Genomic DNA, 8,878 nt, shown 5'->3' on the forward strand with positions numbered 1-8,878 from the left:
CATTGTCTCTGGTGTGTGCGATAGCAGATGATCCTGTGCTGATGTACATCCTCTTTTCTGTAGCAGATCAGCTTTTTTTACTTACCACACCTCATTTCTGGCGCTCCACAGTTTTAAGATGACATATTAGCCGGCTCCGGGGTGGTTAAAGGTGATGCAAAGATTACAGCTATTTACTAAATTATCTGTCTGCGAGACTACCCTCATATCTTTGCATATATTACCTTGAGCTTGAGTTTAAAGAGCGATTGCTCAGAACAAGGAAGTTAAAGAGGCAATTACATAATGAAACGGGCCATCAATTCTGTTCGTGGCCTTTTTCTCTTTGAACAGAGATGGCCCAGATATCCTCTGGTTTAGCTGACCCAGTAGAAGTACAATTGTTTGTATTAAAGTCTCCTTTATCAAAGGCACTAACAAGCTGCATGCCTCTGTCTATCTCATTCTGTAATTCAGTTATTAATTACCCTTCCTGTGAGAGGAGAACAGGGGCTTTTGTATTTGCAGTGTTTCCATGCGTTGTATCTATGAAAACCAAGACCTGTATTCAATTCAGATGGTCTCTACCTACATGTAGCTCTGTCTCATATTGTGGAGGATATTAAAGCGAAATTAGCACTGTTTCATTTTAGTCTGCATATTACCTCTAATCTCGAGTAGCTAAATTTGTGTCTGAATCGCACTAACGGTGATTTGCAAAAACTACATTTCAAATCTTTTATTAGATATCACCGTTACAGTTTTTGTCATATTTATACAGGATATTGAACTCAGTGTAAATTAAAACTAAATTATATTATGTGTCAACCTATATGCACCATATGTTCACACAATTGCGACTATATATTAAACAAAGATAACAGTAAGTGGTAATTATATGTGTTTGATTAATGAGGTAAGCAGATGAGTTGATTCTGTATATTCTTTTTAGAGAAAAGTATGGAGTTATTAAAAATATTCTTTTTCAATTTATTTATAATTACCTTAGGTAACAGATAATATTCACTGTCAAGAAGCAATATGTTTCAATTTGATTACATTTTTATATATAGGAAGACACAATCTTAGAGGATAATAAGCATCAATCATCAATAATTTACCCTGTAATACTGATAAAAATGTCTTTAGTGCAAGCTTTTTGTGAATTTCTGAATTATTCCAATGCAATATTATTTGTAATGCAATACAATTTTTGGAATTACCAGTTGTAATCCCTAAAATGTATGAATCTCTTTTGTAGGGGAGTCCTGGGTTAGACAACAGCATGGCAGTGCAACATTGAAAACTCAACAAATTGAATCAAACAACATTAAACAACCTAGTCAAAACAATTGGCAATTTATATCAAGTCACAGCAGCGTTTTGCAACAGGACATGTACATTCAGTACTCAACCCTTAATCATATATTTAAAATCAACCGTTTTTGGCAGGTAATTCAATTCAAGATGCATCTTGATCTCTCACACTAAGATGAGCGTTAATTGTACAATTCTATTCAGTTGGATTTAGAAAACACTTCAAACTACCACACAATTAAAGTAGCTGCTATACAGTTGACATAAAATAACTTGAAGTGATCCCAAGATTTGGATTCATGGATTCTAAAATGCTTAATGGGGGAATCTCAGCTTTAAGGCCACCCACTGTTGGTCAACCGGCATCTCATTCATGTCATGTCACCCGTAGTCAGCTAGCAAACCACATTGCTACATTTTGTTAAGTTTTTTTAAAATGATGGCCTATTTTGTGTTTGTTTTGCAAAATTGTCATTGGTGCTAGTTTTTTGTTCTAAAATTATTTATTTTTTCCTGGCAATGTGATTTTTACTGTTCGTAATGACAAAGAAAAACTGCATTGGTGCAGCAGCTTTCTGTCCGTCTTTTGCCAGGTCCTACACTTATAGACCGGAGGAACAACTTTGTCTCCAGGTTTTGCAGACCCTCTCAACTACATTGAAAGCCTCTCTGCACATGCATGAACCTCTTGCTGGCTGAGATTCCCTACAGTTAACTAAAACGACTTCGAGGAGTGACTCATTTGGGTCAGTTTTGCAAGTCTCAAACACAGATAATGGAGGCAATATATGACTTTGGCCAGGACAAAAATTCAAAGGACAAACCCTGAAGAAGATATTCGCTCTAAGGAATAATTTAATAACAGGCCAGCTTAATGTACAAAGGTAGGAGAAGTAAGAGGGTAACAGCTTAGAGATGTAACTACTTTCTTTAGACAATATGTCATACATGTAATGATACCAATAAATAATATATAAATATTTACATGTTCATATAACTCACTGTAAATCACAATTGCAGTAAGCAAAACATTGTTTTGATGTAGTTTTAGTGAAGAGTCTGGTGTTTTCTCAACATCCCTACAGCTTTTACTTTTTTCAACTCAGTATCATGATGTGAAGAGTCAACGAGGAAGACGAGTCAATGACTCTTTTTCCGGCCTACACAGGACCCACACCTTCTGTCACAGCCTCCGGCCCTGGGCCCAATGGCAACCTGCTGCCAGGCCGCTGCGTTCTGCCAGTTGTAGTTTTTAATTGGCCATCTGGGGAAAGCTGGATCTAGTGGCTGGATATTAATCAGTAAATTAACCTAGCCATAATACAGCTTCCTCCCTGTGGAAGCCCGGCAGCTGTGGGCAGGGAAAGAGAGAGCGAGAGTGTGAAAGGAGAGATGAACCGTAAGGCTGGAGTGGCTGAAAAGGGAGGCTCCCGAATGGGTTGGCCCGTGATTGAACATTTCCTCCATGTCCCTCGCCTCGTTCCCCCGTCTGAAACGCTGCTGACCCTCAATTTGTCTGACAATCACATGGAGGATTATCTCCAGCATGTCAGTGCAGATGTCACAGGTACTTCCTCTCGCTAAGGACAAAGCTACAAATTCTGAGTTAAAGCTGGCTGTTCTGGCCAAAACTGACAGCTGTATTGAAAGCTCCAGTAAGATTGGTGGAAGAGTTCTCTATAAAAGTTCACAGGGGGGAGGTTACTTGGATTTCTGTGTGGGGAACTGGTGTGTGTATGTGGTGTGTGATTAGTGTATTTAACTGACTGAAATTACTCACAGTCCCCAGAGTTAACCAATTAAAAGGCTAATGAATATACAACGGCTAATTATTTTAAGCAAGGTAAATTATCATAATGGCCTGTGCTAAGTTTAATGATTGACTGTACACATATAGAGTAGGGCAACTGATACACACCGCTAATAAAATAAATGACATATTTACAGAAAAGTATGATAGTGTTGTGAATTTTAAAGCAAACTGGAATAAACAAAACTGTGCTTGTCAGAATTTTTTATACACCTTTATAGGGTTTAAAGTAAGTAAAAATTATTGTTTGTGAAATTTCACACTGAATTAGAGTAGATTTAAAGAAGACAAGTATTAGAGACTGCATAATATGCAGAGGCAGTTGTCAACAAAAAAAAATAAAAATATTTAGGGACTATAGCTGCAAAGCTCCAATCAGTTCTATAAACAAGTCAAGATATTGAAACAACAAAATCTCGAGGACAGGTAGGATGGCATATCTCACAAGTACAGGAACATTCCCATGAAGTTCCTTGTTAGTCAGCAGTATACTTTACAAGAGGTGATGTCAGAAGCTAGTTAATTCAATTCTGATCAAAATGGCCGCGTTCAATTAAACACATCATTCAGTTGAAGAGACATCAGTGCGGTCAATATGAAGCAATAGCTGCACAAACAAATTGTAAAAGCTATGACCTGTAGCTTACATAACAGCTTGCTTTCATTTCTGAATTCATGTCATTTAAACTGGAAATGGAACAAAGACTCAACTTAGTTTTTTATGACTTCAGTCGGAAACTAGAACACAATGAGAAATTAAATTTGAATTTTGCAAAAAGCAAATGCATCCTGATCATTTTGTACCTTTGCCATTTTGCAAATTTTTTTGTATTACTTTCTCAGGCACAGAAAGGAACCATCTGCAATGGGACTTTTTCCAACAATGTTTTGTCAATTTGCGACCTCCACTATTCATAGATGTAACAACCAAAGACTTTCTTTCTTCTGATAGTCTACTGCAAAAATAGTTGTCTTCAACTGGACAACTTCTTGAATTCATGTAGTGTGGTTAGTCACCATAATCATTAATATTGAATACATTACATGTACTTTAATAGGCTCAAATGGAGAGTAGAACCACAATTAATGGAAATTGGGTGATTTATAAAAATCTTTCATCATAACATAGAATTTTATTAAAATATAAGTAAGAATGTATAATTTTTATGATTATTCATCTATGTAACCCATCAAAAGTACTTAACTATGAATATAAGTAAACTGCGATGGTTAAGTACATAGGAACAAAATGTTTTGCTTATGGGTAAGAAAGAGAAATAGTTTTGAATAAAATCTGAATACGAATATGAGAAAGGCAGAATAACTATTTTTGGTCTTTGACATGTATCCAGATTTTAACAATTCTGAAATCAAGATGTGCTTAAAAAATTATGCTCTACAACAGTAATTGTTACAGTAATTTTTCTAACAGAATTCTGCTTTTAGTCAAATAGGCTTTTTGTCACAAGGACCATTGACAATATATTATTTCTCCTTAAGAACATGCTCAATCAAGACTTTAAATTTTGGAGCACCCATTAGAAACACTGTGAAATGCACCAAAGAAAAGAAAGAAAAAGGACCCTTTGCATAGCAGCGAATCCATTACATCACAGGAAAGCAATGTCAAGCCCTAAACCACTCCATCTTTTATATATTCATGCATAACAAACATGCATGGCACACGCTGAGTGACCCTGTGGAGGGCTTTTATGGCGTGATGTCATCGCGCTCCATTGTCATAACCGAAACAACTCACTTCTGTGCCTGTCAATAAATTTCCAAGAGGCCTCTGTCATACGTTCCCACTCCACTGTGCTTTGGACGGACATGAAATAATTGCCATGCAAAGAGTTGCACGTTTCCCTTTCTAATTTTAAGGGTCAACAGCATTTTAATACCACTTTAAACACACACACACAGTTTTTTATGATGCATGTACAAGCGGCTTTTGATAGCTTAACCAGCCAAGCATGGTTAAAGAGAGAAACCAATGCAGCTGCTTCCACGACCCACTTAATTTAGTCCCTTGACCCCTGTTCACCTGAGTCTGCATGGAAATCATAATGCAATTCAAGTGTGAAGAAAAATGATATATTGTGTATTTACCCCAAATATTTATGCAGGACCTACTAACAGTCATGCTTACTTCTAATAAAGGGAAAGTGATGCCTTGTAACACTGGGAGTGCAGGGTTGCTGCTACATTGCCCGAAGCCATTGTTTCCTCCATTATCATTTTCATTGGATTCTATTTGGGGCAGGGTTGTCGGTGTTTACAATGCTTGGCTCATATACTGTAGGCCTTAGGTGTTTTTTTCAGAGCCAGTTTGGATATAAAGACATTTCTTTCAGGAATGTATATTTTATTGACTATAAAAAGTGCACAGGTTTGTGTTATTTAGTCTCATTGACATTTCAGCAAGGCTGTTTTCTGACCCATAATTACTAACACTATAGAAAATATCTGCAATTTACATGTGTATAACCATTAAAATGATTTATTTTTATTTCATTCTACTTCTGATTCTAGCTCTACAGGCCTCCCACAAAGCTTAACATCTTCTGCTTACCATATGATACGGTAAAATTTATGTCAAGGTCCAAGCAGGACAGCTGGTTAAAATGCTCCCCAAAGTACCAGAGCTTTAATTCCTGACTGATGTTCTGAGATACTCTTTCAATATTTCTACATAATATTTTTTTCTACCTATGCCATTTAGTTTGTAAAATGCACCAATTCCTCCCATAGCAAAGCACCCCGATACATGACACTGACATCCTTGAAATGAAATGAAATTTATTCGAACATGATACAAATATAAAAATAAAATAGTAGGAAGAAGTGAGAACAAAGAAGTGCATAAGAAGACTCAGGCTTGCAGGATTTTCTTCATCCAAATGTAATAATGTTCCATATGGCCACATGCTTTACTTTTAGCATTATAAAACTAAAAGACATACATATAGAAATGCTCTTTTATGTAATCTGTCTCTTCATTTTGCTTTCAGGAAATTTGATTCTTCCTTTCCGAGTGGCCTTTAAACTCATCGCAGTAAAGAGCCTGTTTAAGTAAGAATAATAAAGTTATTTCACCAACTTCAGTCAGCATCTGAACAAGTTAAAGGTATCATGCAAAACTACTATTTTGAGCATTTTAATATGTTAAGATGTCATAGTTCATCAAACACATTCCCAATGAGTGTTGCTTTGACTCATACATGCATATTTGAGAAATCCTTGAATCTCCCTCTGGCACCCATTTAGGGATGCCTTAACAATCAATACGAGGAGAGCTAATGACTTGACCAGATACCCTGTTGCATGTGTATGTAACAGGTTACACACATGCACTGATGAGACTCCCTCTCTGCTTGATTCTTTTTACAGCTACAGTAGTCTAATAGGCCTCGGGAAGATTGCTACCCAGAGAGCAAACCTTCCCTGTGGAAATATAGAACATGATTTTGCCACAGGGAGAGCTGAGGTGCGGTCCCTAGATGTGTTTTCGCCCCACACAGTTCAACCAGACCAGCAGCAGCAGAAATTAGCAAACAACTGCAGGAGCTGCACATCTGCTGAGTTTATCTTACCAGCTATAAGTTTCCTACAAACTGTTGTAAATGGCATCATGAAGAAGCATTGCTCTCATGACTTCCTGAAAGTGGAGTGTTGGAAAGGGTAGGAGGTACTTAAAGAGACAGAGGCCCAGTTTCAACGTGTCACAAGTTGCTTTAGTTTATTTCTTTTTTAAATTTTATTTGGTAAATACAGCATTTTCATAACAACTGAAGGTAACATAATTCCTTGATTATTATGGTTTAAAACAGTACCATGTGCCTGGAAAATACATGATTCACAACCATCCCCCTGAATGGATAGAGAATATTAGTGTCATAAAACTATGTTCCCTTAATAATAGGGATTATGAGTAAATTACAGAAAATGAGCTAAGATGTTGGTTTTGAAAACTGATTTGCAACATCCTCCTGGACAGTATGATTGTATGCATTGTCAGTACAAAACATTAGGAAAATATGAGCTATGAAATGTCCAGAGCTACAAGAAAACACAATGACAAAGGGGTTATCATCAGCACTCAAACAAACACACAAAGATCAATTTGGAAAACTCACAAGCAACCATGTCTAGAAATGATTCCTTTCTTATAATTTTGAATCTTATTAAAATTGACTAACCAAGCAAAGGTATGTATATTTTGGCAAACATTTTTAGGGTTTTTATTTTTTATTTATTTAATTATATCCCTTTTATGCCTGATTCATTTCTTCAAATGGAGGTAAAATCATCTTTGAAAAATAACCAGAGATGTGTAGTTGAGGCCTACTATTCAGCTCTTTAAAAAGACTGTCAATAATGATTCAGTGGGATCAGGTGAGCTCTGTTAGAGCCAAGCAGCTCTCCCTGTGGCACAATCATGTTCTATATTTCCACAGGGAAGGTTTGCTCTCTGGGTAGCAATCTTCCCGAGGCCTATTAGACTACTGTAGCTGTAAAAAGAGTCAAGCAGAGAGGGTGTCTCATCAGTGCTGATAACAGGGTATCTGGTCAAGTCATTAGCTCTCCTCTTATTGAATTCCTCGAACCAAATAGACCAAATGAAGCTAAATAAAGCTATAGATGGTCAGAAGGCTACAGCCTATTAATGTGCGTTCCTTCTTCTGCACTCCCAGGCACAGACTTGCTCTTGCTTTCTTTCTCTCTTTCTCTCACTTTTATTCTCATTTTATCTCCCTTATCTTTCCTCTTCTCCATCCATTTCTCCTTCCCTGCCATTGTCCTCCATCCATTTCCATTCATTTGTCTACTGTCATTCTCCCCTCCTTCTTCCTCGCCTCCTTCCTTCGTTCCTCTCTCCATCGTCACTTTCTCCTTGTCTGGGGGCCCTAATGGCGAGCATGTACAGCAGCTCTGACACCGTCACATCTGCTGGCAGAGAGGGTCTCTCCCTCACCACACAGCCTGCTAATGAGATCTTCCCACATTTAATTAATACCATAAGAATTTTAATTCTGACTGAATCAATTTAATGTGATGTGATTTTGTCAGCTCTATTCCCCAAGTAAGGAAAAAAACAGAGCAGGCCCTGATGCTTATTACATACATCATTTCACGGGCCCTGCATTCCCTGCTGACTTAAACAAATTCTAATTAAGACTAATTAAAGCATCATTTATGAAAACGCTTGTGATAGTTATGCAAACATTCTGGGTGGGTATGCTCTGCATGATAATTACCCCCTGTTTAAATTAAGACCTGTTCCCTGGCAATTATGCTAGCCACACAGCAGCCCCACTTGGAAAAGGCTCCTTATTCCTATTTATTCCCGCAACTCAATATGGGACCGGGCTCCTGAACTATCCGCTCAGAATGTATTTTATGGGAAGAAAAGGGTGATTACACATTGTTGTTTTTTCCACCTTCTGTCAGGTAGAGTTTAATGGAGCCAACCCAGTGTTCTGTATCAGAGTTACAATGGGGCTAAAGTGATGATCATAAGGCAGGCAGTGGTTGACTGATAATGCGAGCTGACACCCGCTGACTTGGGATTAGGTGATTAGTGCGTGTTTTCTAGGTGAGTTTGTGTCACACTGATGATGGTTAAGCAGATGTGAGCAGAAGCACTGTCTACGAGTGCCACCTCCACTCATCAGCTACTCTCTGTGAATTCTCACACCTCATGCCTACACGTGTACAGTATGTTTCTGTGACGTGCCTAAAATTTGGCTCTTTTTCTCGGGTCCAAGTTAC

The sequence above is a fragment of the Gambusia affinis genome, linkage group LG11 (assembly GCF_019740435.1).
Source record: "Gambusia affinis linkage group LG11, SWU_Gaff_1.0, whole genome shotgun sequence".
Classification (NCBI taxonomy): domain Eukaryota; kingdom Metazoa; phylum Chordata; class Actinopteri; order Cyprinodontiformes; family Poeciliidae; genus Gambusia; species Gambusia affinis.